This window comes from Cygnus olor, chromosome 3, assembly GCF_009769625.2.
Source record: "Cygnus olor isolate bCygOlo1 chromosome 3, bCygOlo1.pri.v2, whole genome shotgun sequence".
NCBI lineage: Eukaryota > Metazoa > Chordata > Aves > Anseriformes > Anatidae > Cygnus > Cygnus olor.
Genome location: NC_049171.1, coordinates 11,137,760 through 11,164,838, shown reverse-complemented (window position 1 = coordinate 11,164,838; position 27,079 = coordinate 11,137,760). Strand labels below are relative to the sequence as shown.

The 27,079-nt window shown below is 38.4% G+C and overlaps 1 long non-coding RNA gene across 3 annotated transcripts in view; it reads right to left on the bottom strand.

The window, feature by feature from the left end:
• Positions 1-8,037: 8,037 nt before the first annotated feature.
• Positions 8,038-27,079, bottom strand: part of LOC121068182 — a 35,776-nt gene continuing 16,734 nt past the window's right edge. For all 3 annotated transcript variants that reach the window (XR_005818680.1, XR_005818681.1, XR_005818679.1), the window contains 2 exons: positions 9,369-9,468; positions 8,038-8,351 (listed from right to left, as the gene is read on the bottom strand). This is a non-coding gene — a long non-coding RNA (uncharacterized LOC121068182). The remainder of the gene's footprint in view (positions 8,352-9,368; positions 9,469-27,079) is intronic.

Below are 27,079 nucleotides of genomic sequence, written 5' to 3'. Positions count from 1 at the left end.
CAAAGAGAATCTAAATTTCAAAGATTAAGCATATGAATTCCAACCTAAGAACTCAAATGCTGCAATAGACCCATTGCTTCTTGTAAGGAATGCTGTTTCACAGAACTGGAGAGCTAATTTGAGCCTTTCAAATGGACATAACACTTACTAAAAGGCAGGCAGAAATTTAAATCCTGTATCAATTTTGTCTGTGTGACATAACTCAGTAATGAATCATTAAGTCTAGAATACTTCAAAGCTAGATCATTATGTTATATACCTTGCATCTTCATAATTTGCAGTGTTCTCTGCCTTTGCAGAGAACAGCTAATAAAAAAGGAAAGTATATCTGTAATTATTTCAAACTTTGACTGAATGATACAGGTTCTCATCCTAGTCTAAAAGAATTTGTAACACCAAGCAAAAGCAAAACTTCTTAGAGTGAAACATCACAGATAAGGGGGCAAATGCATGTCATCCTTGTAAACATTCTCATGATGCTGACGGTAGACATTTTCAGCACTTGGCACAAAAAAATGAGCTACTCTAAAACTGTGATCTGCATTTTCTTGCATACATAGCTGGTGCATTTGAGATAGACACCCTGAAATCTGTTTAATTGCATTAATTGCATTGAAGCATATTTCCGAAGAACAGAAAGGCTATCTATGAAAAAGTTATGTTTTTATGAACAGGATAGTAATTTTTTTATGTACTTCTGACTATTTCAGGTTTACAAAACCACCAAGGAGCCCCATGCTCATATCTACAATGATGCAAGCTTCAAATCGGACCATTTAAAAGAATGTGAAAGACCAGAGTCCTTGAATCTCGGGTACATTGCTTGTTACTATAGGTCTCTCCACTACACAACAGTCCTCTGAAAGCTCTTTACACCCATCTGAAATTTTGCATTATGAAAGGAAGGAAGGAAAGAAACAAAAAAAAAAAAAAAAAAAAGGCTTTTTTTTCATGCAAATATCTAAAATATGTCCAAAAAAAAATAGTAACTTATACTTTTCAGTATTATGATTTTAGATACATTCTCACTTCTCATGAAAGAAGTACATTAATAATCCCTGAAAGCAAAATTCTGACCAGGATGTTTTGAATTTTAATTTGCATATTTTATTAAAATAGAGAATTTAAATGATAAAATAAATATACTTTTTTTTCTGAACTAAAATATTTCATACAAGTTTTTTTCTAGAAATTCTGTGGTTTGATAGACATTCTGTCTACAAATACATGAACTCTACTTTTGTCTGGAAGCTTTCAAAGCTAATCAAAGTTCTGACATTCTGAGAAATTAAAAAATGAACCTCACTTAAAAGGGGTGTGTGTTAGAAATAATTTGTATAATTGTTGTTATTTCAGCCAGCATTAATCTTCATCTTCTTGAGCTCGAAAGCAATTCAGTCTTTTTCAAATTACAGGCAAAGTCATTCCCTGAGCCATGGCTCAGATGTATCAACTTCAGAATGAGGATGTTCTAATTTGAATGTGGAAAAAAACAATCATTACAATAGCTATAAATGGAGGATATTCACATTCATCCCCTTTTGTGTTGATATCTATAAGGCCTACTAACTAGAATTAAACATATTATTTACTAAGTGAAGTTATCAGATTTGCCCACTTTTCTGTTCTCTAAGTGTGCCTTGATCGCTGAAGGGGGGGGGGAGAGAGAGAGAGAGAGAGAGAGAGAGAGAGAGAGAGGGAGGGAGTGAGAGAGAAAAATATAGACTTTTTCTACAGTTAGTTTTAATGACTGGAAGTTGTTTGTGTAACCCTTGAGAAACTTGCACTTTCAGGGTAATCAATCTATTGTTTGGTGACCCCATGGCAAGGTGTTAGCCCAAGGTCAGTGAGGACCAGGAGGGCTGCCAAAAGCTCAGCCATTTTCAGTGGGCTGTGTGAAGCATCCAGAGAGGCAGTCCTCATTCTTAGGATAAGAAACAGTATGGTTTCTATTTCTACCTCAGTGTTCTTTTAATACTACCAACATCTAGGAAAAATGGTGGCTTCAGTCCTTGGGGCCTTCACTTCAATATTTGATTCAGCTCTTTTCATATCCCCAGATAAACACCAGTTCCAAATACTAAACGATTTTCAAGAACCTAATGCGATAGCAAATTTTGTTCACATAACTTTGAAAATCTGCCTTTTTAAGCTCTGTAAGCTCAAAGATTTTTCTAGATGACCCAGTGTCGCTGTAGACGACACATCAGACCAACCATTTTTAACTTATATATAAGCTCAAACTGTGCCATTTTACGATAGTAAAACTGACCATCTCTAGGTTAGACAGTTTAACCTATACAAAACTATTACTGAAATACTTTCTATTGGCTTTTACATGGTAAAACTGAGTAATTTAAATGATGGAAAGTTTTGTTATTTTTCGTATACTGCACAAAACTGTTTTAATAGCTCAAAAGCTCAAAGTACCTATTTAACTTCACCATTTCTCAAATATCAATATCATGGACATTGTAACAAGATAGGTATTCAGGAACAAGATTTACTTTTTTATTAAGAGAGAGAGGGAGAGAGAGAGAAACCCCTAAAATTAACTTCTTATGAAATTAAATTCCATGGGACATTATATTTTAGAGCATTTCAGTGTCTTTCAAAGAATTACAACAAAAAAAAATCAAAATTAATTATGAAAGTAAATTCTAAAATAATTAAATGCTTTATTTGAAAATAACAAAATGAGTACGTTTGATCTTACTAAAGTAGTTTTTTTCAAATAATTTCGTTAAAAACTATTTATTTCTGTAAAACAAGTTGATTTCACTGAATCAGCAATTTTTCAGTGGAAAAAGATTCTGTGGGAAAATTTCCAAGAAGCCCTAGCTGTGTTATCAGTTTTGTGGTACTTGAACAAAATAGCAAGGAGTAGGGGAGAGTGTACATACAAACCTAAGTAATATATTATTTATATTTATTTCTTTTAATGGGACTTTGAGGGGGAAAATATTTTGCTCATTTTTTTTTCAAAATAATATTTGCTGAGATAATGTATGTTATGCTCTGTTGTGTACCAACATTTTTACAGGCAACTCTTTTTAAATAAAAATTATTGATGCATTTCTTGAACTGGCAGGCTACTTACCATGTATTTATAAAATTGTTACTAAAATGCTTGTTCATATTTCCTGCATTATGAGGTTGAGACTCATATGCCCTTACAGATAAACACATACATGCAATCATGAGTTTGACAGCAAATCTTTGAGAGCAAATATATAATGAGCAGTCTTTGGGAAACACTCTGAGATCTACTTAGACGAAGTATTCTGTGAGGGTTTATAGGCGTCATAACATGTCAATGTAAAAAGCTCACAAGAAAAAATAAAGGTGTTGAAATCTATTTGCAAGACAAACTTTTCTTAAGGCAGTGTTGTAACCCAGAGAGAAGAAAGAGTGCATCAAATAACTTTATTTTCCTACAAATGGATTGGCCAGCTGTAACAAGCACCATGAGGTTATTTTTGGAAAGGCTGCTGCATGCAATGCACAGAGTAGCTAACAACTTTTGATCACTACCAAATTTGAAGTACCTGAGCTAGCTCTCTCTCACATCTCCCATCCCATGAGCTTCCTGTTTATTTTCTCCATTTTGTAAATCCTTTAAACATAAAAATAGAAATGAAGAAACAAGTCTAAAAATGTGAGGAAAACACAGGGGGATGGGAGGAGTTTTAAAAAGTTTTTGAGCCAGACACGTTACCACATGGTTCACATTACAGACCAGTGTATTAAGAGTAGACCACCACAACACACCACCACAACACACAGGTGGAAGTGTGAGTCTGGGAGCCATTGAAGTTTGAATACTGAGAATTTTCCCAGTGTATCACAATTACAGAAACATCTGTGCTGAATAACTTTGTGCCTATCGCTGTGAAAATATGGTGTCCAACAGCCCTCAATATTTCTAATTTCTTATTTCTTGTAGGGTGGTCTTGTGTGACATACTATGATCACAGGTTTCAGAGCCATGAAACAGTTTCTTTTTCACACCTTCATTTTACATGTGTGTTTACTGATCCAGACTTCTTTCTGTTTTAACATATACCATGGTAGATATTGAAAAGAAAGTAAAAAATAGTTCAAAAAAAATCTATGTAAGGGGTGGATCCTGTGTTGGATTAAATAGATTTAAACACACATTTACACCAGCTCCAGAATTAGAAACCAAAACAGCTCTCAACTGGTCTAACACTGACTAAGAGAGACAAAATGTGTGATCAAAAAAAAAGCAGGCTTTAAAAAGACAGTGTTTCCTAAGTTGAAAAATATCATGAAGTGACCTCTCTTTTATAACTATGAGTAAATTTTAAATCGAAGATGTTTAGGATAGGATAGGATAGGATAGGATAGGATAGGATAGGATAGGATAGGATAGGATAGGATAGGATAGGATAGGATAGGATAGTTCAGTTGGAAGAGACCTTCAAAGATCATCAAGTCCAACTGCCTGACAACTTTGGGGCTAACCAAAAGTTAAAGCATGTTATAGAGGGCATTGTTCAAATGCCTCTTGAACACTGACAGGCATGGGGCATCAACCCCATCACTAGCAAGCCTGTTCCAGTGTTTGACCATCCACACAGTAACTCTACTAACTCCCCTCGTACTCTGAGGTGAATCCAGTCAGGCGCCATTTTACTGGGGTGGAATTACTTTCCCTCAGCAGCCCATGCAGTGTTGTGCTCTGCACTAGTAGCTAGAACAGCATTGATAGAACACCAGTATCTTGGCTGTTGCTGAGCAGTGCTGAGCATCAACGGTGACTATCCAAACCACACACCCCCAAAAGGCCAGTAGGCTTGGGGTGGGAAAGAGACATTGCCAGGACAGCTGACCTAATCTGACCAAAGGGATATTCCATACTGTATGACATCACGCTCAGCAAGGAGAAGGGGAAAGAGAATGGGACATACACACACACTCTTGATATGAAAGTGTGGGTCTTCTAAAGCAACCACTACAAATACGGAGGCCCTGCTTCCATGCTGTGGCTGAACATCACTTGCTGACGGGAAGTAGAGAATAACTGTTTTCTCCTTTTGCTTCTGCATGGCCTTTGTGTTTCTTTTTTCTTTTCCTTCAGTTAAACAGCTCCTTATCTCAAACCATGAACCTTTTTCCCTCGTTTTTTTTCCCCTTGTTCTTTTGACAAGGAGGAGTGATAGAAACTCCTGGTGGAGCTTGGCTGTCTCCCAGTGTGAAAACACTACACCCAGGCACTTAAGAACATTCAACTGATATGGTTGGTCCTTTACAGTTTTGGTGACCACATAAGGAAAGTCACTACTCCCTCAGTCATGTCCTCCAACTCAGAGGACCGCACAGCCAAAATCTATCATTAATATTAGAAACTGATGTAGAAAAAAAAAAGTCATTAAATGCCTTCACCTTTTCCTTGTCTCTTCTTGTTAGGTGACCTTCTTCACCAAGTATCAGTCCAATGTTTTCCTTAGACCTCCTCTTGTTGTTTACATACTAAAGTATGTAAAAAGCCTTCATTGTTGTATTATACCACACTGGCCAATGTCAACTCAAGTTGAGCTTTGGCTTTTCTTGTTTTATCCTTACAAATGTGAGCTGCAGCACTGTAATCTCACTGTGAAGCCTGACCTTGCTTCCAGAGATCATATATTTTCTTTTTCTACCCAAATTCCAAGAGGAGTTTTATCAGTGATGGCTGTAACTCCCACCCAGGAATAGCACAAAGCAAGACTGTACCAACTAGGGTACTTACAGCTATAAAATATAGCACAAGTAGGACACCCCAGATTTGAGCAATTTCCACCCAGAATGAGGCAGAACCAAGAAAAAAGTTTCTCTGAGATTCAGTATTCACAGAAGCCACTCCTAGAAGGCTGAAAATATAGTGTCCTCTCTCCTCACCTTCTCCATCCCAGGAATACTTTAAATAGCATAGGCTAACCCTGTTTTTGTTGTCATTGAAAAAGAATCATTTAATAAACTACTGAATTTGAGCAAGAGATTCTCATGGAATGAGAAAAGCACCTCCAGAGGACAGTTTATCTTGTCTCTTAATCATCATCATTATTATAAGGTAGAATGCATCAACACCCAAAAGGACTGGTATTTCTCCACTGACTACAGAATGAACATCAGTAACGAGTTTAAACTAGATGCTAACTTTCAAATGGGTGAAATCAGATGTAAAGGATTTTGCCATCAATAATGTTGATGGGTCAAAATTCATAGCAGTGACAGGCTTCTTCAAGGCAGTTCTCCAGCTGTGCTTCAAAACAAATCTCTTCTTTAATATGCTAGTCTTTAGCTGACAGGTGATTAGTAAAAGCAACAGTCTATGTTAGGGATTAGCTCTGCCCTTTTCCTTCTAGAGGCATTCAGCATAATTTTGCACAATGGTACAAGCATGAAGACAGGAAAAGCTCTTCTAAGAAAAGTGATGCTGAGGGTATATCTGGGACAGAATCAAACCATTTGGCTTGCCTGGCTACATTCCTTTCAAAAAGGGGATCTGCTTATTTGCAGTGTATGTACAATTATATATTCAGTCAAATCGAACCCAGATGTCAATAAATGCCCAGATGTTGAGTAAAACAGAGAAAGGTAGCAGAAGTGGAAAATTCTACTAGTGCTGGTAAGCAAAATGTATTATAACTTTATAGAGAGAACTATCGGCCAAAGCAAAACCGAGATTTCGTGTAGATCTTGCATCAAAAGTAGTGTTTAGGATTAATGTAGATACCAAGTTAATATGAAAATTTACATCTGTTAGCATAAAAGAAAAAAAAAAACATTTAAACTAAATTTTTCTCCTTAGTTGAGAGTATGTTCAAAATCTATACAGCAATTAATCTATGAAAAAAGTGCTAAAATGTGACCTACTTAGACATAGCCATAGGTTATTTTCAGAAAGGAGATTTAGTGATGTTGGATACCTTGGGTCTGAAAGTCTTGCTTACCTTACGAGCTTTCTGAAGGTAAGACTTCGGGTTCATCCACACAAATTTCCAAAGGTTTTTCACCACTGCATAGCTAAATCATCTATTCACTGAGTGACAGCTCATAGCTGCACACAAGAAATCTACTGCATCTGATCACAGCTTAGTTTCCGAAGGTTCGCATTTTGGTCAAAAAGCAGTCAATGTCTACCAAATCACTTCCTCTCAAAAGAGATTATTTCCATGTCAATTATGTGCCAAATTTTCTATATGGAAAAGTGACTAGGAGTCCATTTTTTCTATTGACATTTTCCCATTTATACCAAAAAGTGTTTGGCTCCTCATCCTCCTCCTGAAGCTATTTTAATGGAAAGTATGCATAAAAGGCAGACTCTTTCAGTTATTTTTTATGGGAAAAATAATGGTTTTGTAGGATTGTTTCGATTTTTGTTTTGGTTTTGTGTTTTTTTGTTTGTTTGTTAGTTTTTTGTAGTTTTTTTTTTTTCTTTCTCAAGAACTGTTGGAACATTTTAAACATAGATTTCCACCAAACAATCACTTTCAGATGGGAACTATGAATATAAACTTTGGGAATGGATAGTGATCAATTAAGAAAGCTATGAGAGAATTAAAAAGAGGGTAGAATGAAAGAGTTATGCAACCTTAATTATATTTGCCATTGCTCTTTCAGCTATCAGCATCACTATGAAAAAGTAAATTATGAATCCTTTTAACATTAATTTGTATTGTTGCTTCACATTATTCTTGTTTGGCTCAATGAAATAAAAAGTAAATACATAAGAAACTGTGTTTGAAATATTGGTTATTTCAAACTAACGTATTACTAAACCAAGAATATCTAGCCAATAGGAAAATTAATTTGATATTTAGAGTCATTAGCTTCACAATATCCATTCTAGCATTCTGAAAACATTCTAGAGTGATTGTTAGGACAAAATATATAAAGCTGGCATACTAATGGATTGAATGAATGACAGTAGGAAAGTGCACAAGAAGACAGATGAAGTCTAACTGTGCTTTAAGCCTAATGTTTCATTACCTTGTATATTAAATAATAATTTACAGAATTAGCATGAAGAAAAAACATAAATCATGAAATGCATATTCAGGACAAAATATGAGAACATCAACATTATTTAAGAAATATGGAAGCAAAAATAATATATTAAAATCTTGTTTCTTTATAAGTAAGTGAACAAGGAGATCAAAAAACAGGTCTTCTCAGCGCTTCCCTAAATAGTGTTGTGGGGCTGTTTCTTCTATAGTTTCAAAGACAACAAGCAGTTTGACTGATGAAGAGTGCTGTAGGGTTTTCCCTCATTTTCCTCGGTGTAAGGAGTCAGCGGTGTTGGTGTGGGGTACAAACGCCATCTCACACTGATAAGAAATAACCTGGAGCCACAGAGATAACCACTCATGACATCTTCATTGTATAACCAGAGCATAAAAAAATAGTAATCTAAGATGTTTCTAGGAAAGGAAAAACAAAGCGGATACCGCGATCGTGTCACTTCAAGTAAATAAAGCAGTCCAGGACCCAGTCTCTGGCTGCAGGCTGAAGGACGTGGCATGACTCACTCCCACGCAGCTGCACCCCCCCCCCACCGCATCAGGATTGGGACCAGATTGTTCAGGCAGTTCCCCAAACCTTGCCAGGCATTGTGCAGGAGACTGCTCACTGGCCAGAGCCAAAACTGTGCCCAGGACCAGGCTAATAGTTTAACTGAAATTGCATGCAAGTACCCTGGACTCCTTTCATTTGCCAGCACTGACACTGCAACAGGGAACTGCTCTGGAGGAGAAAAGCAGTGCTGCCTCTGCAAAGGGACTTCTGTCTGTAAGCTTTTGTTACTCAGCTTAAAGGCCTACTTCCAGGGTAAAGCTGTACATATTTCAATAGAAGATCAAGTCTCAGCAAGGGTTGCCTGAGTTCTTACTGTCTAATAAAGATTCAGCAAATTTATGTTGTAGTAAAAACAATTGGGAGTAAAATTTCTTTAAAAAAATACCCCATTCATCTGACTACAAAGTGAGTTGCAATAAATACAGTATTGAGAAACAGAGCAGCTTAGCAGGGTTGTAAGTGGTCTCTGCATTCTTGCTGCAGCTCACAGACACACATACACACACATATACCATCTCACTCTCCTCCTCGTGCTGCTAAAAGCAAACAGTGGAGATGATGCACAAACACTGCAAGCACAGATGTGTCCATTACAACCAGCATGAACTGTGCTCATGAGGAGCACTGTCACTTCTGAAAACCCGAGTGTCTCCGGCTGCGAAAAAGCAGTGGGGTGTGAGAACAAAAGAAAAAGATGTTGTGATTAAGGCAGGGCTAATGGTTCATTAACAATATCCAAGGCCTGGCCCTCCAGCTTAGAAGTTGAGGATTTATCTCAAAATTACCTTTTGGCTTTTTTTGTCGTTGTTGTTGCTGTTCATTTCTTTTCTCTGCCTTTTGAAATGGATTTTCAGCTTCCACTCTTGCCCTTTTGCCTGATGGCTCCTAAAACATAAAGTAAATGAAAACACAGATCGAGTGAAAACAATATTTTTTTTCTTCTTCATCTCTTTTTTCATCTCTATGTCTGATGTGGGAGTCTAAGAAGAGGATAGAGAGGAGAGGCAGCATTCCTTTCTTCAAGGATGGCCCTACCCTGTTTTTTAGGGTCCAGCTTGGCAACCTCAGGGCATCCTTTAGAGCAGGTACAGTACTGACCCAAACTAATGATACCACTGAGACCTTTCCAACAATTTAACAATGGCATGGGTGTGTAGCAGTGCCCATTTGGCACTGGATAATTTGCTGTATAGACATGATGTTAGCAAGTGTCTACACTGATAAATGAAGAAGGTGCAGTAGGGCAGCTATCAGCTCACACTCTCCAGACAGTTCCCGGGGATAATTCAGAAATTAGGTTGTGCCAAGAATCATCTCCATGCAGCACTGAAAACAACACTGCATGGGATTTAGCTCCCAGTCTCTGGAGTTGTCCAGATGTCCAGTGTTGTGTTCAAACATAGTTGCCACTCATACCTGAGGCACACAACAGCACATACTTTTATTTGGATGCCACAAAAGTACCCTGCTGATGGGCTGCAGCATGGCATGAAAATTGTTTCAAGCTGTCTGAACCAGAAGAAAACAAACATACACACAACCATAACATAAAGCCACCAAGATTGTACATAATGTCTGGAGGAGCCTCAGGGTCAAGTGCTATGCACTGGAAGGCCAGTCAGTCTGCTACAGGGGGAGTCAGTTGTGGAGAGCTGGTGCATAACTGGGTGTCTGGGTAAAGGATTGCTCCCTGCCTCAGTAACCAGCACAGACAGTCATTGATGCTGGCTCTACAGTTCGCAGAGTTCTGTTCTAGAGCACCCACTAGTGACTCATAGCACTTAAGGTTTCCTTGATGGAAGCCATCTTAGGATGTGGTTTTGAGATGTCGGGGGGGAGGAACCTTCCTGTACTTCCTCAGACACCGGAACGGAAATGCACTCAAGTATTTCCAGGTCTCCTCATTTCTGCCTTCCCAGCCAAAGACATGTCATAGGTCTGGTCCTGGTCACGCAATTCTACCTATTTGTACTGGTAATATAGAATGATGTAGGCAGAGCACACAAAAGCACTAGAGTATTTCAGAAATGATTTTGGAATTCTCAGGGCAACAATGCATGTTGGCAAGGTCATCCGCAAGCTTCAGTTTCATGTGGAAATCAATACAGTGTCCCATCATTGCTGAGAGGATTCTGCTGTAGGTCTGGAGTCACCTAATAGTGGAGATTATCCTCCACTATTGACAGCTTTCAGTTAGGCACATCTATTTCCTTTATGATACCTGGGTTCCGGATGGAACTAACATATAGAGCAGAGAAATCCTAAACAATAGCACATTTGATCTGGGAGTTGCTTAAGCTAGTTAGTTGGGAAGCATTACACACAAGGCTGTATCTTAAATCTCATATTTTATTGTAATCCTTCAGGATATTCCTTTATCTCCTCTTCTCATCCAAAACCTCCTCTGGCAGTTGCCCCCTATGCATTTGCTCTCAGATGTGTTGTGAGGGGACTCCTTTATATACAGTTTTGCACTCCTCAGTACAAGACATATATCAATAAACAAATGAGTCCTGCAATGAGCAAACAGAGGTTGATGGGAGAACTCACTTTGTGAGAAGTTGAAGAAATTAACTTTGTTCAGCCTAGAGAAGAGACAGTTTCAGGTGGACTTAACAGCAGCTGGACAGTACCTAAGAAGTTATTACCAGCAAGATGGAGGCAGATATTTCACGGTGGCACATGGCATGAGGATGCCATACCGATAAATGATGTAAAATGAAAGAGAAGAGGTTCTGACTTTTTATAAAGAGAAGAGATTCTGGTTTTGTATAGGGAGAAACCTTTTTACTAATAAGACAGTCAGGTTTTGGAAGAGGTTTCCTAAAGATGTTCAGTCTCGATCATCAAAGGTTTTAAAGACTTTAATGGAAAAAACCTTGAGAAGCCTCATCTCACCTCATAGTTTACTCTGCTGAGGAGGCTGGACTAGAGGCCTGCTAAGATCCCTTCTGATTTGATTTATCCTATGATCTGAAACTTAGATGTATAAGTCATCATCAGCTTCTCTTAGTCAACGGAGAGAAACAAGCACCTCTAAAGGGTTATTCATCTGATCTAACTCAAATCTCCAGCTTGGGTTGAGCTGGCTTGCCTGTGTAAATTCTTATTTCACTCAGTAAACAGAACCCAGTGTAAGTAATTTAAACTTAGTCACCTAACATACAGATCACTAAAATCTTGTGAGAAATATCTCAGTCTTGTGTCCTGTCCCTTCTTTCGCCTGTTAGGGTTCAAAATTTCCTCTCTAAGGATTGAATCCTAGGCTGCTCCTGGAAGCAATGAGACAGCCACAGGATACTTTGTGCAGACAGCTGTTGTAAGATATACAGGCTATATCTGTATTAGAGAATAAAATGGGAAGAAAGCGCTGGCTAAGGCCGTGAATGACAATTGCTGTACTCCTTAACTGTTAACACCCTCTCTGTCACAGCCATAGTTCCTGCCAGATACCACTCTCAGACATAAATCTCAGTACAGCTTGGGGACAGTGCCCAATAAGCAGTGTGGATATAGCTACCTTGTTTGGGAAAACACAGAAATCCAAGCTGTGTGGATACAAGCCATGCTTCCCCAGCTTGGGGACAATCCCTAGCCTTGGAGTAGGCAGTCTTGTTGCCCTAGCTTAGCCAGTGGACTGTCTCAAACAAAACTGGTGGGAGTGTAATCCTTTCATGATCACCAAACTTCAGTTTATAAAAACTATTTTATTTTCCTAATAACTAAATGACCTTCCTCTGCTAGCTTCATGACTGTAAATTAATACGCTCTGGGATCACTGCCCAGTCACTTCTGCCAACACAGGAGCCATTCCAGGAGACATGTTCCTCTGACTCCCTGGTTAGATTTCAGTATATTTCAATTTTCCATTTGTAGATTATAATTTTTTCCAGCCCATGGTGTTCTGGTAACATACTAGATCTATTGGAAAGTAGAATCAGCAGCAGTTTCCCATGCTAATTCATCTGCCACAGTGGCAGTATCTAAATGTCCACTTGAAATATCTCTGGATAAATAAATCTTGCCCTATTGTAGTGAATTATGTAGTCTTTTTTCTCTTTGCATCATCCTACTTCAGAAGTTTTGCACTAAGGCTGATTCTTAGAGAAAATTTCCATAGTAAAACTGTACAGTAGAGTATTCTGCATCAAAACGCTGATCACAAATGTGAACAATGCATCACTTTGAATCTGATCCTGCCTGATTCTTCTTGTATTTTCAACTTGAAGTTCCTGTGGGAATGCCTACAAGTTATTTTAAGATGCTCCTCTAGAATAAATTAATTGCAGATACAGGCAGCAGATCTACAAGCGCTTCTCAGGCATGACTGGAGGCCACCCTCTCAACTGAGCAGAGCTCTTTAAGCTGTGGAAATGACACCTCTCATTTTAAACCAAGGAAAGCGTTAAGTGGTGTAATGAGTTAGGAAATCACTAAGCTTGCCTGGACATGAGGTGGGTGGCTTTCTTATCATACTTCCCCACCTCTCTTCAACTTCAATGTTTTTCTAGCAAATATATGAGTATATTCAATAATGCTATTGGAACATCAGACAAGTTTCAGATAGATACTAGTGGCATAGAAATCTTCCACCTCAGAGAGCATTTGCTTCAATAGCAGTAATGATGTTAATCGTAGCTAAATTACCTATATTTGAAGTTTGTAAATCATTATATGCGGACTTTTTAAACTGTTTTGCCAGTGCTAATATCCAGTCCTCCCCGTGTGTAATATTTTACAAGGACGGTGGGATAAGTACTTCACAGATCCTAAGAGAAGGTGTACCCCTGCCGCATCAGAAGTTGTGGCTGCCACTGCATTGCATATAAATGAACTGGAGCTGACTCCCTGAAGCTACTGGCACTGATGCACCATTTTGAAAAACACAAGCAGAACTACTCTGCTCAGAGCAACCTTTGTGCAGCTGTGTGGCAGGTGGGGATGATGGCACAGGCCTAGAAGGGTGATAGGATCCTGGGATATTTTGGCACGGTACATGCATAGAGCTAAGTGGAGGAATACATACGGACTAGAGGTTTAAACAGGTTTGACAGAAAGATCAGCCAGGTGAGGGGCATGGGTCTGGAGTCCTGGTTTGGGAACTTAAAGACGACATGGAGTTCAGAAGCCAGGAGATCAGGAGCTGCTCTAATGTTTCTTCTGAGAGCAGTCTTCAAACAAACTCAGTTTGAGAAACTCACATTTTAACTCTCTTCCTCTGAAGGGATCCCATTACTATGCACAGACCAGAACACCAATCCTGTGCACACTCAGCTACAAATCTAGGAGAGATCTTTTTGCCAACATGGGGAATGACCACAAGTGATGCTATATGGGCCTACAGTTTGCATGCTACTGTGATATACTGAATAAATAATAATAAGTATAAAAACAGACCTACATTTTAGCAGCCATATCTCATCTATATTTGTAGATCCGCAGTCATAAACATTATAAATATAGCTGAGATTGTCCAATATGTATTTAATGCAGATATTCCAGGATGCCCATAAAACACATTGAAATATGTGAATTGATTACATAAGCAGCTTTTTTTAATGAATAAGGTCTATAGATTTTATAGTATTTTCTCTCTCTTGAATCTTGTAAAATACATGGAAGTCTTAATTATAGCTGAAGATATCTGAACTATGTTGGCTTTTGATTTTATACTACAATATGTAATTCCTGCTGGCGTAATAAACCAATAAGCTCCGTATTTGTTATAAATGACTTTAAATTTATAAGTCTATCAAAATACCTCCTGGTTCCTGTTAATGTTTAGGAAACATTTCAGAAATATTTCAGGTTCCTGGCTGAAAGAATTGCTTCACTCTTTGATGAGCTTCTGTTGATCCAATGTCTTGAAATAATCAATGGTTATAGGTACTATTTGAGTAACAAGCATGCAAATGTTGTGTTTATATGAGAGATACAGAAGGAGCTGAAGGAAAGTAGAAACCAGTTTGACTGCAAGGACTTCCTCGAGTAAGTTGTTTGGATCTAAGAGTTCCATTATCGTCCAGTTGTAAGTCACATTTTTCTTTGGAAGGTAGGAAATGAATGGACTGCCTCTCAAATATCACCTTCAAATCCCTGCCATTTTGCTAATGGACAGACAACTGGTGACGTTCATGCAGTATTACTGTTACGTGCCTGATTTTCCTGCTTCTTAATGAGATTTCAGCTCTTGCTTTTTGGCCAAATTCATGTCAATACTTATGCAAAATGAGTTTCACTTCTCACTTTGAAGATAACTAATATGTGGATGCTAGCAAAAGGTGTCAAGAGTCAGGTGTTGTAGCTGAAGATGGTTAAAATACATTCCCTCTTTTTCTTTGACAAGGTGCACCTTGACATGGCTCCTGGAAAATTCTGAAGCCGGAAACAACAAAACCCAGAGTGGGAAGGGAGGGCAGTAAAAGGAACTGAGACCCGTTTGCTGATATTATCAGGCTAAATACGTAAAATGAAGAAGCATCTGATTCTACTTTTAAAACTCAAACTTAGAGCATGTACTAGAATAGCCTGGTAATGTTTTATGACAGAAAACCAGTAAAATCTTCTTGTCAAAATACTAAATACCACATAAAGCAGTTACAGATGCTGTATTCAGGTAGATTAGCTAAAACATGGTATAAGCTGTAGTTTCTTGAAATTCTCTCCTGAAGGCAAAACTGAAATGTTCAATGGTTGTTGTTTTGTTTTTTTTTTGGTGGTTTTTTTTGTTTATTTGGCTGGTTGGTTGGTTTTTGGTTGGTTGGCTGGTTTTGTACATTTAGTTGGTTGCGTTTTGGTGATTTTTTTTGTTTGGTTGTTTTGTTTTGTTTTTTAGTTTTGTTGCTGTTGTTGTTCCTCAACAAAATCAGCTTTAAAAATATGATATTTAAAAAGTGTTGTACTTTCTATATTATACTGACTTTTGGCTAGGTATATGTTTTCTATTGAAGTTCACACCATAGTCTGAGACGTTAATTTAGGGTAGGCGTCTACTCTGTCAGCTGTTTGGTAGAATGTATAGACATATCCATTCAAGGCCTTTCATTCCCTGGAAGCCTGAGGAACATTGTGGATATTGCCTTTCAGCACTAAAACTGGTCAGCTTATGGTAGCATTTTCTCATTTCAGTGTCTGCAGGTCCAAACCACAATGATCCACAAGGGGATTAAAGCACATATTAAAGAGGTTTTTAGCCCCTGTAGATTTCTCCTTCTAATTTGCCAGAATTTTATGTACCCCTTTCCTGACCCTAAAAGTTATATTTTCTTCCATCTGGAATGATTGTTTCATGTTAATATGTTGGTTTGAATATAAAACATAGGAATGTTGGTTAGCAGAAAACCTAATGAAGGTTCTGGGGTTTTTGCTTTGGGGGCTTTTTTTTTTTCCTTTAAAGAAACACTACTCATTTGTTCAGGCCAAGAATGTAAGATTTCCAATGTTACTCACGCAAATCTAACATAAAACATGAACATTAGGCAGTAAATCCATGTTTAGGCACCTAAATAAGCAGCCTGATTTAACACATTAGCATTCTGGTAAAAGCCCATTTTTTATTACCAGACCTCTGTCATCTGAATTCAGTCAGACTTATTAATAATTGAAACCCATCTTATAAGAGGGACTTGTGTCTAATATCTGCTGTAACTACCATTATAACAATTACAATGGAATAAGATCCCAGGGAAAATGAGAATTGAACAAACTGGATGACATTTTATGTAGGTACTTCATCTTGGACAGCAGCTTCCATCTGAAATGGCCATTGTAAAATGAACTACACCTCCCACTGGCTGAAAATCCAGTTTGTGTAGTTAATCATGCAATGTACCTCGTAAAGGCTCTGGTAGCTGGATACATTTTTGAGGGCAGAATTTGGTTGCAATGTTCTCTTGTTGAGAATTTCCATTTGTTTGATTTTTTTTTCTTTCTTCTACGTCCTCTACTTATTCTAGAGAAAAATTGTGTGTTTTCTCTTGAATAAATGAAAAACCAATAAACATTAGGCCCACTGAATTTTTAACTAAGTAGTTCTGAGAGAATGAATAGGAAAAAAATACGCACATGGTAAACACAAAAGTGCTTAAGTAGACACCCATATATGGTAATATGTATGGTTTAAATACTAACATATTTGGCAGAAACACATGACAAGAATCCCTGTCCAGAGCCAAAGCCTCATAGACAAAGGGCAGAATTTACCACAAGCTTCCCTATCTCAGCTGCACGCAAAGCACGTTTCTTTTTTGGATGCATCTGGACCATCATCCATTATGCATTCCATATGACATACATCTCAATGGGGTTTACTTCACCTGCTTTCATGAAGTGAACCTTATTCTTCTTGCTCTCATATAATAAGAACGTTTGCTACTGAGTATTAAAATGTGTGCAACATATGGCAGACATCTGTGGTGTGCTGCCATTGCACTTGACTCTCACACAATACAGTGAGCCATCTCTCCTTCCAAAATCAACGCTGCCCCTCTTCAAAACACACCTTCTTTCAGAAACACGAATGCAAAGCAACACACCTCAGTAAACAACGAACACATAAAGAGCTTCAAATATGTCCTGTTCCACTGCATTTTGCTTAGATGCGTCATGGAATAGCACATATATAGGAATCAGTTTTAACTTTGTCTGTTCCAGTTTTCATTCAGTGGGGCTTTGTTTTAACTCCTGTTTTGTTTTCACTAATTCTTTTTTTTAATGAAATTTAAGATTAACAGTAAGAGTGCAGGTCACTGGTAACAGAATGCATTTCCATGGTTCCAATACACTGTACACTACATCAAGACACTGTGCCCACCAGCTGAGACAAGATAATGACAGTGAACTTTGAACTCCATGGCAAGTTAGATGTAAAATGTATAAAAATGCATTCTCAGTAAAAGGTTTAAAGTAATAAAACTTACTTCACATTTGCAATGTCTTGAATGTATGCACAATCTGCTAGTTTGGTAGTTGTGCTTCTTTGGGAAGCAAAGAGATATAATTGAGATCCTTTCATTTTGGATGGGTTCCTGAAGCTTTTTAATTATCCTTAACTAATCCATTTTAAGAATTAATTTACACTGCTTCTCCTGAGCATCCTTATGTCAGCAAGTTCTGACTTGCAGGTATGGAAAGTGTAAAATTTTCTGCTGCTTTCAGGCTGCACTCATGGAAGATGTACGTGCAAATGTCAAGCCTCTCATGCCCAAATGTCAGCATGTGTTGCCTGTGCTCACATAGCCCTGGTGTAATCATTTACATCTGTGCAATATGAGTTCAAAACTGGGGTATTTCACTCTTATTTACTGTCTGGCAAAGTAAAGAGCTTGAAATTACATTTTCTTTAAGACCAATCTAATATACCAGCTAGTATAAGAGTGTACCAATGTAAGGTTTCTCTTATCCCTCACTTACCATAGCAACAGAGACTTACACTTCCTTGGTACTTGCCCAATCACGAACTTAAGGTGCAAGACCCTGGAAAACTAGACCCACTTTGTGCAGAAGCTGAACATTTGTCTTGTGTTACTTTCTTATGTTGTATTGCATTAGAAATGCTTCCCCTGGTCAGATACTAATACGTAAATGAAACGGTATTCCAAATTTATTCATCTTCCGTGAGAATGAAAAAGATATTGAAAGAAATTCAAAACAGACTGAGGATTTTTGAAAGGTATCTTTCAAAAGGGAAAGGAAAGAGTGCCATCACACAAGGCATTTCTAGAAGCAGGTAATGGGCCATTCACATCTGCTATCTGCAGTGAATAACACAACAAGCACATTTCTCAGTGATATCTATAGCTGTAGCACTATCGCCTTACTGTAACCCCATGCAACTTCTGTTACTGCAAGAAGAGGTGATGCTCTGACTGTTCACAGTCAGGAGTAGGAGCCAGGCATGTAAGCATTGCATGCCACGGGGTCTGTTTCAATACTGAAGACTGATGCACATAGACACATGCAGAAATATATCAATCCTTTGAAAAAAACACTGAAAGAATTTCTGGCATTCACCACTATACCTGGCTCTGCAAAGATTACAACTGTGAGCCATGTCGTAGGCGTTGCAGGCATGGAGAATTTGCAATGTATCAAGAGAACATATTGCCTCTATGAAATGAGTGCAGCAATTCAAAGCAATTTTGACTGAAAAGGACTCATTTTAATTTACAGTTATGGCTCTTTCACCATCCCTGAAGTATAAAATTGCCTTAAAATGGATATATGTAATCCTAATCTATCCCACTCTAAGGCACATTTATGTTGCTTAAGTGCAAAAATGAAATGTCTGTTGAATGGCTGTCGAATTATGTGTCCAAAGCACTTACTGAATTCCTATCTTTTCTTTGATTTTAATACTTCAGGGAAAAGTACAGAATTACAGCTTCATCAAGTCAAGTTACAGAAATAGTGAAATATATAGAAATAAAGAGAGAGAAATAGTGTGTACAAAAATGATAAGTCAATGGAAGATATGTAGGGCCAAATCCAGACTCATGCTACAGTTAAGAAGTTCTAAAACCACTTTAAAAGCATGGTAGGAATCAGGACAAATAGAAGAAAAACACTCAGAAAAATTAATCTAGTCTGAAGGAGCATCATAAATTTACTTTAAATTAATCGGAGGGTTTATGATATCATATATTGCATTATTTTATTTATGATAATTTGATTGCATGAAGGAACTGACATCTGAAGGCTCATGGATGTAACTTGAGATGTTTCTGAAGAAGAAAACATTTTTGGAAGAGAAAACAGTGTTTGGCAATTATTTCCCTGCAAGCCAGCAGTGCATTTTGCAGTATCCCAGTAGGCAGCACAGCCATTGTATTGTGGTGGGTGAGAGAGCTTGTCTCAATGACATGAGCTGTGCTGCTTGTCCTCAGGGTAACCGAACAGTCCCTATATCAGTATTAGATGTCTATAGTTTGATGGCCAACTGGGCCATATAATGCAATAGATGTGAGAGAGCCAGCATGGCTTCAAAAAGGGCAAATTATGTCTGATCAATCTGGTGGCTTATTATGATGGAATGACTGCACAGGTTGACATGGAAAGACTGAACGATGTCATCTACCTGGACTTCTGTAAGGTTTTTGACATGGTCCCACACAACACTCCAAATTGTAGAGAGATGGATTTGAAAGGAGGGCCATTCAATGGATAAGGAATTGGCTTGAAGGCCACACCCAGAGAGGTGTAGTTAGTGGCTATATATCCAGGTGGAAGGTGGTGATAAGTGGTGTCCCTCAGGAGTCCGTCCTGGGACCAGTGCTGTTTAATATCTTTATCGATGACATAGTGGGATCAAGTGTACCCTCAACAAGTTTGCAGATGGCACCAAGCTGAGTGGTTCAGTCAATAAAACAGTAGGAAGGGATGCCATCCAAAGGGACCTGGACAAGCTAGAAAAGTGGGCCCACGTGAACCTAATGAGGTTCAACAAGTCCAGTTACAAGGTGCTGCACCTGGGTCAGGGCAGTCCCAGACATGAGTACAGACTGGGAGAAGAACGCATTGAGAACAGCCCTGCAGAGAAAGACTTGAGGGTTCTAGTGGAAAAAAAAGGCTTGACTTGAGCCAGCAGCGCATGCTTGCAACCCAGAAGGCCAACTGCATCCTGGGCTGCATCAGCAGAGGAGTGCCCAGCAGGTCAAGGGAGGTGATTATCCCCCTCTGCTCTGCCCTTGTGAGGCCCCACTTGGAGCACTGCATCCAGGTCTGGGGCCCCCAGCACAAGGACATGGACCTATTAAAGTGGGTCCGGAAGAGGGCCATGAAGAAGATCAGAAGGCTGGAGCACCTCTCCTACAAAGAAAGGCTGAGAGAGCTGGGGATGTTCAGCATGGAGAAAAGAAGTCTCTGAGGAGTCCTGTTTGCAGATTTTCAATACTTAAGGGGGCTTGTAAAAGAGATGGAGAACAACTTTTTACTCAGGCAGATAATGATAGGACAAGGGGGGATGGTTTTAAACTAGAGAGGGAAGATTTAGATTAGATGTTAGAAGGAAATTTTTCTCTCAGAGGGTGGTGAGGCACTGGCACAGGTTGCCCAGAGAAGCTGTGGATGCCCCTTCCCTGGAGGTATTCAAGGCCAGGTTGGATGGTGTCCTGGGCAACCTGATCTCGTGGGTGGCATCCCTGCCCATGGTGGGGAGGTTGAAACTAGATAATCTTTGATGTCTCTTCCAACCAAAGCTATTCTATGATTCTGTGACTTCGCTTTGAGTAATCTACAATGGACAGAGGCATGTACTTCTCACAGGCAACATCCACAGAGTTATGGAGGAGCTAGTACATCACAAATTCAAACCACAGCTTACCACATATTAATCTGCTACTTTAGGCAAAACTTTATTCCTGTTGGTCAGTTAGGATGGTGAACTCTTCAAGTCAGAGACTTTTATTAGATGCCCATTCACTGCCTAACATATTTGAGACAACTGTGTTTGAGAGTTAATATAAATAGGCAATGAAAGAGACCAAATTCATGTTTGCATCCACAATGAAATTCCTGCTCATAAGAAGTAAACAAAATCCCAGACATTGATTAAAGGAATGAGGATGGGTCAGTGGTCAGGTTAGTGGTCCCTGTTAGTGGCATGCCTGCGAGCAAGCCTTTGTCGTTCGGAAGTCTTTGGATGTGACACATTGCACTGTCTCCATTTAGAATAATGAAGATAGGAATATTTCCTACACCTTTCAGAGGTGTGAAGGTTAAATCCAATAAAGAGGTTTATATAATGTGAATATGGGTATCTAGAGGAAACATGGTGTAGACAGGACACCTCTGTAAGTCCATGTACTACCACACACAGCAGAGCCAAGCAAGGAATGGCAGTGCTTTGCGGGGAAAACTATGTGGATGTTGGAAGCAGCAGAGCCATGTTAGCACATTGCTGCACCTGAACCAATAACAGTGGCACCTGAACTAACAGGGCCATGATGAGGTGATCACATACTGAAGCAGGCAGGGTTAGCTCAGTAACTCCACATTACACTTTGTAGTGTGTCCTTCCTCAGAAAAGTCATCATAACACTGCCAGCTACAAAGTGGGATACTTTATCTTTTATTTAACTAAGCAAGGAAGATGCCATCTGTGTTGAAGGCATGGCTGTAGATGGTGTTGTGCATATCAGAATAAATGAGGAATAGCTTCCCTGAAGACATCAGAGTCAGACAGACAGAGAAATAGGGGAAGTGAGGTGTGAATTCAGCTCAAGAGTTGTTTCATTCATTTTTTTTTCCTGTCCCAACTGATGTGTGGAGCGAGTGAATGATGCTTGGCAGCAGACCAGGATGAAGGATATTGAGATCAAAGGAGCACCAGTACACCACTGTACTTCACAGAATAGTGTGTATTTGGCACAGAAACCCCTCTGATAAGCATTAAAAATATCTTTTTAATGGATATTTTATTCTCTTGACAGAGGTTGATTTGAAAGTGACACAAAAGTAATTTATCCTCACATGTAAAAATGCATTCTCCAGATAGAGATAACATATTAATTTTACTCATTCATGTAACACTCTGAAAACTAATCTTAGGTTCCTCCCCCAGTGCTGTGGAAAGTAAAAATTAATTGACTTGGGTACATGGAAAGGAATGAATTTGCATTTGCTTTACTTTAAGATTCTGCTTTCAAAGTAACGAACCTAGGTCATCTGCAAGCAATTATTAGTTTTCTACTACAAATTCTGCTTCATCATGTGCTTAATATGTCATTTGTTCATTAGCATGCTTGTTCATTAATTTCTATTTAACAGCACACTCTGTGGTCCATCATACTAATGTATTTAATTTCTTCAGTCATCCAACATACAGTGCATAATGTGGTCAAAGTTACATGAAAATGATCTTATATTTATACACTGTCTTTCAGACAGAAGAATCCCAGATCAGGTTCATAAACTATCTTCTGTGAATAGGTTTCTAAACAATGGTTTAGTGCAAATGTAATTATGGATCTGTTTTACCTTTGTATACATATTTCCAACTGTTCTTTTTAAACTGGACATGTATTGCAGATATGTCATAATATTGGCTATTTGATCCTTACTTTTCTTACTAATCAGAAACTTTCTTCTCTTCTCCACTTTGAACTTTCTCTTGGTTAATCCTGGTGCTCTTATCAGGGTTTTGAGGCAAGAAAAAAAATAGCAAGAAATTATAAAATAAGAAAATCTGGAAGTGAACACTGAAGAGAGAACATCATGTGCTTTCTTTGCAAGACATCATTACACCAAAGACAAAATGGAGGCCTGTCTTTGAAAACAGAAGACTCCTTTAACAAAGTAGATTACAGTTTAGAGATAGCAAAGACAGAAGGGTGTTAAAGTTACATAGCTCCCATGAGCCAAATTTCAAACACTATTTACACAGCACTATGAATTATCTATGTCTCACGACGCAGAAAGAGGACTCTCTATAAAGTATTCCCTAATCTTAAAGACAGACAGACACAGATCATAAAGCAGTACATTTTTGCAAGATACAGAAAATACAGTTCCGTGATGTGGAGAAAAGACAGCTTTGCTTAGAAGTCAGATTAGCAACTCCAGTTCAGTGCCATGTTCATCTATACATAAATTGAGATAGGTATATTCCCCATTTTTTTGTACAGATGTGTTTAAACACAGGACAGGTTTTTTTGGTTGATTGGTTTGGTTGTGGGTTTGTTTGGTTTTTGGTTTGTTTGTTTTCTTTGTTTGTTTGTTTCAGGTAGGAGATCATATAAAGTATGGTCTACCTGAAATGAACAGGAAAATATTTGGAAGGGAGGATTTCTCTTGAAAAATGTTAGCAACAACAACAACAAAACTTTCATCTATTTTTTAAATGGAAACCAAATATTCAGAAACAAAATAAAACCCCAGAAGAAAAATGTCTCTGTAATGCTTTCTGGGGGCTCAGAAACCTACAGTTCTGATGCCACCTGCCTTCTTTCCCCTAAGACTCCAAAAACAACCAGGCTACGTTTTTCATTATAACCACTTATTTCCTCTCTCACTGATCTGCCATGATGCAGCATGGAAATATGTGGCCACTGTGCTTTTCAATGATAATGCCTTCATGAGTAATCTAAATGTTGGAAAAAAGTAAAGACATGAGACTCCTAACCTCCTAGAAATTCCTCAACAACACTTACCAATACTTTTCTTTGTTTAGTGAGCTACTCTTAAAAAAAAAAAAAAAAAAAAGCCAATACTTTCTATGGAAACCCAACACTTTCAGTTACAGGGCTACATTTAGAGATTAAAGATTTGAATTGATTAGTCTGGGAGATTCTAGGTGAACCATGCAGGGCGATGAAGTTCATCATAACTAACCAACTCTTTCCCTCCTTAATCTTGGACCTGCTTTTATGAGCTAAGTTAGCTGAGTTCCTAGCCATCTAGAGACAGGTTGCACACACACCTTCCCTTTCCTCTACAAGTATTATTATTAGTATATAGGCTAGATAAAGTCTTCATTCATGCACTTCACGTGCATTCTTGATAAAACAGGGTCAGGTACAGGAGCAAGTACTGCCCTGTGACTGTCCCTGCCACTAAATTGTTAGGATGCTCCCATGCAAAGCCTCATGATGTGATAATTCACATTGCCAGAACACAGCTTGGAAACAGCCCACGCCAGACAACACTGACAACTAATCAGCCTGGACACAGCCACTCTTTTTGCTAGGACAAGCCAGTCTGGCCATGTGGACAGAAACTGTGCTCTGCCACTTAGCTTCAGAGCCAGACAAGAAGCCTTGGATTGTTTTCTTTAATAGTGTGTAGTCATAGTGGTTAAATGATTGACCCCAGAGGAGTATCCTCCCACTTTTTATGGTCTTCTGTTCAGACTTTGAACAGACTCTTCAGGAAACACACATTTTAAAAGTTTATTGAATTGACAGCCAAATGACTGTATCTTATGGTTTCCCCCAAGTTTTCAAGTCACAGCTAAGAAGAATTACCCTTTGAGTCTTTGATAGATTTTTAGGTGGCAGTTTTTCATTCTCCAAGATAGACTACAGGTCTCTGTGGTATATACTTTATTGGAGGTTGTGAGTCTATTATTAACCCTTGTTAGAAATTCTAGGCTCTTCATATGTTTAGTTCTGGAGTTCCTCATTTTAATCCAATGTGTCAGGCAACATGATAGCTGTTGCATTAGTATCTTAATCTTCAACTGCTGATCCTACACCACTGTTAATTGGTAAAATAGAGTGTCTCAGCTCTCTAATCTTATAAGGATCTAATTTTTTGACAAGTAGCTTATGAGATATTCATATACATACACGTGCTATATAAAATGATTATAAAATTCTATTTAATGACACTGTTATTTAATGGCACTTTATTTAATGACACTGTTAAGAACACTAAAACAGGCTGCCCAGGGGGTGTGTGGAGTGTCCTTCTCTGGAGACATTCAAAACCCACCTGGAAGCGTTCCTGTGTGACGTGATCTAGGTGTTCTTGCTCCAGCAGGGGGATTGGACTAGATGATCTTTCAATGTCCCTTCCAATCTCTAACATTCTGTGATTCTGTGACACTGTTACTTGCCTGAAGTTATTATTCTATTTGAAGTTAGTCAGTTAATAATGACTTAATTGCATATGAAAGTACGCTTTCTACACAAAAATGTCCTGAAGTGAAGTAAAGGCGCATGTGCAAAGTTTAAATAAGATTCATCTTGTATACACAGAACTTCATAACACGCATATAAGACTCAAAGTCTTCCTTGGTATTTCAATGAGATTTGGACCATTGCTTCAAGTCAAACTTGTATTGAAATGTGTTCCTGAGCAGAAATGGATTTATGCACATCCCTCATTGGTCTGTTCAACCAGCAATTTTAACACTAATTGCTATCAGCATTAAAAGCCCCACTAAGACATTACACTCTGAAATTCAGCGAAGGCTGGATAAAATTGCAGCATGCATTCTTTAAATATTTATACAGTACATCAAAACAAATGAAACTGGAGATTCCATTTCCAGTGTGAGCTGCAACATAGCTAGAATGGGGTCTACTATGTCATGCCACTTATTTTCATTTCTTTGATATATTTTTTTATAATGCTTCTGCTGAATTAGTAATCAGGAACAAGGGACAGAGTCATACTGTTTTAAACCTTCAGTATTCCTAAGAGTAAACAGATACCCAGTGAAGCAAGTTAGAGAGGCCTTTAACCCTATGAATTATTTTGCGAGCATGAAAGTCACTTTCATAGATCAAGTTTATCACGGCATTGAAAAAATGTACGTATTTCTAATTATATTAGACTTTTTATACTTCATAAAAAGAAGAAAAAAAAAGAATCTGCCCTTTTAATATATATTAATCATTTAGTTAATCAGGTCTGAGTGTCTCAGGTCTTAGATACAAAGTATCTCACAGAGATTAATAGCTCTACAGAAAAAAAATTGGCTGTAGAGTTTGACAGTAAGAGTTCTTTTTCTGTTATTTTGGTGCAATATGAATGCAGTAATAGTTACCATATCAGTGACTTCCAAGTGACCATGATATTTGCCAAATATTTGGTAAAGTATTTAAGTAAAATGAAGAATAGTAAAGATTATTCCTGCTAGGCTGCTCTTTCACAAGCTCCTGGCCACTGTGGTCCTGGAAATGTTGTGGTCTGCATGGACAAAACACTGCACACTCACAAGTCCTTGATGGTGTTATCACTTTTAATATAGATTTTTCCATGACTTTATGACATACACTTTCTTTTGCTAAAGATGGAATGGAGTAACCAAGTAAGATCTGGAGAACAACTTTTTACTCAGGCAGATAATGATAGGACAAGGGGGAATGGTTTTAAACTAGCTAGTGGAGATTTTGATTAGGTATTAGGAGGAAATTCTTCATTTAGAGGGTGGTGAGGCACTGGAACATGTTGCCCAGAGAAGCTGTTGATGTCCCATCCCTGGAAGTGTTTAAGGTCAGGTTGGATGGGATTCTGGGCAACCTGCTCTAGCAGGTGGCATCCATGCCCATGGTGGCGGGGTGGGGGTGGGGGGTGTTTGGGGTGGAACTAGATGATCTTTAAGGTCCCTTCCAACCCAAGCCATTCTGTGATTTATGATTCTATGATTCTATGATCTGATCTCAAATGTGAACTAGTATATAGTGTACAAAATGAAAGACTGGAAGAAGGACATAACATATAAAGGGCTTCTGCAAAGAAAATGGGAATAATGTACTCTTCCTTTCCAAGCTGAACAGACAAAAAAAAAAAAAAAAACTATAATGCCACTAAAGCATGGAAGAGTCATGTCAGGCCTCAGGAAATCACATTTATACAAAAGTAGAATAACTGTATTAGTCCATTTAGTTTCTTTCACTGTAGTGCACCACACTGCTCCATGTTGAAATCCATTTTGGGAGATAAGGACAGGGGTGAAATGATGGTCCAGATCTCATTCTTTTTTCACAGGAACTGAGCATTTTCAATGGCAGTAGGATACCTAACTGTTGTACGCTATCTCTTATTGCATGTT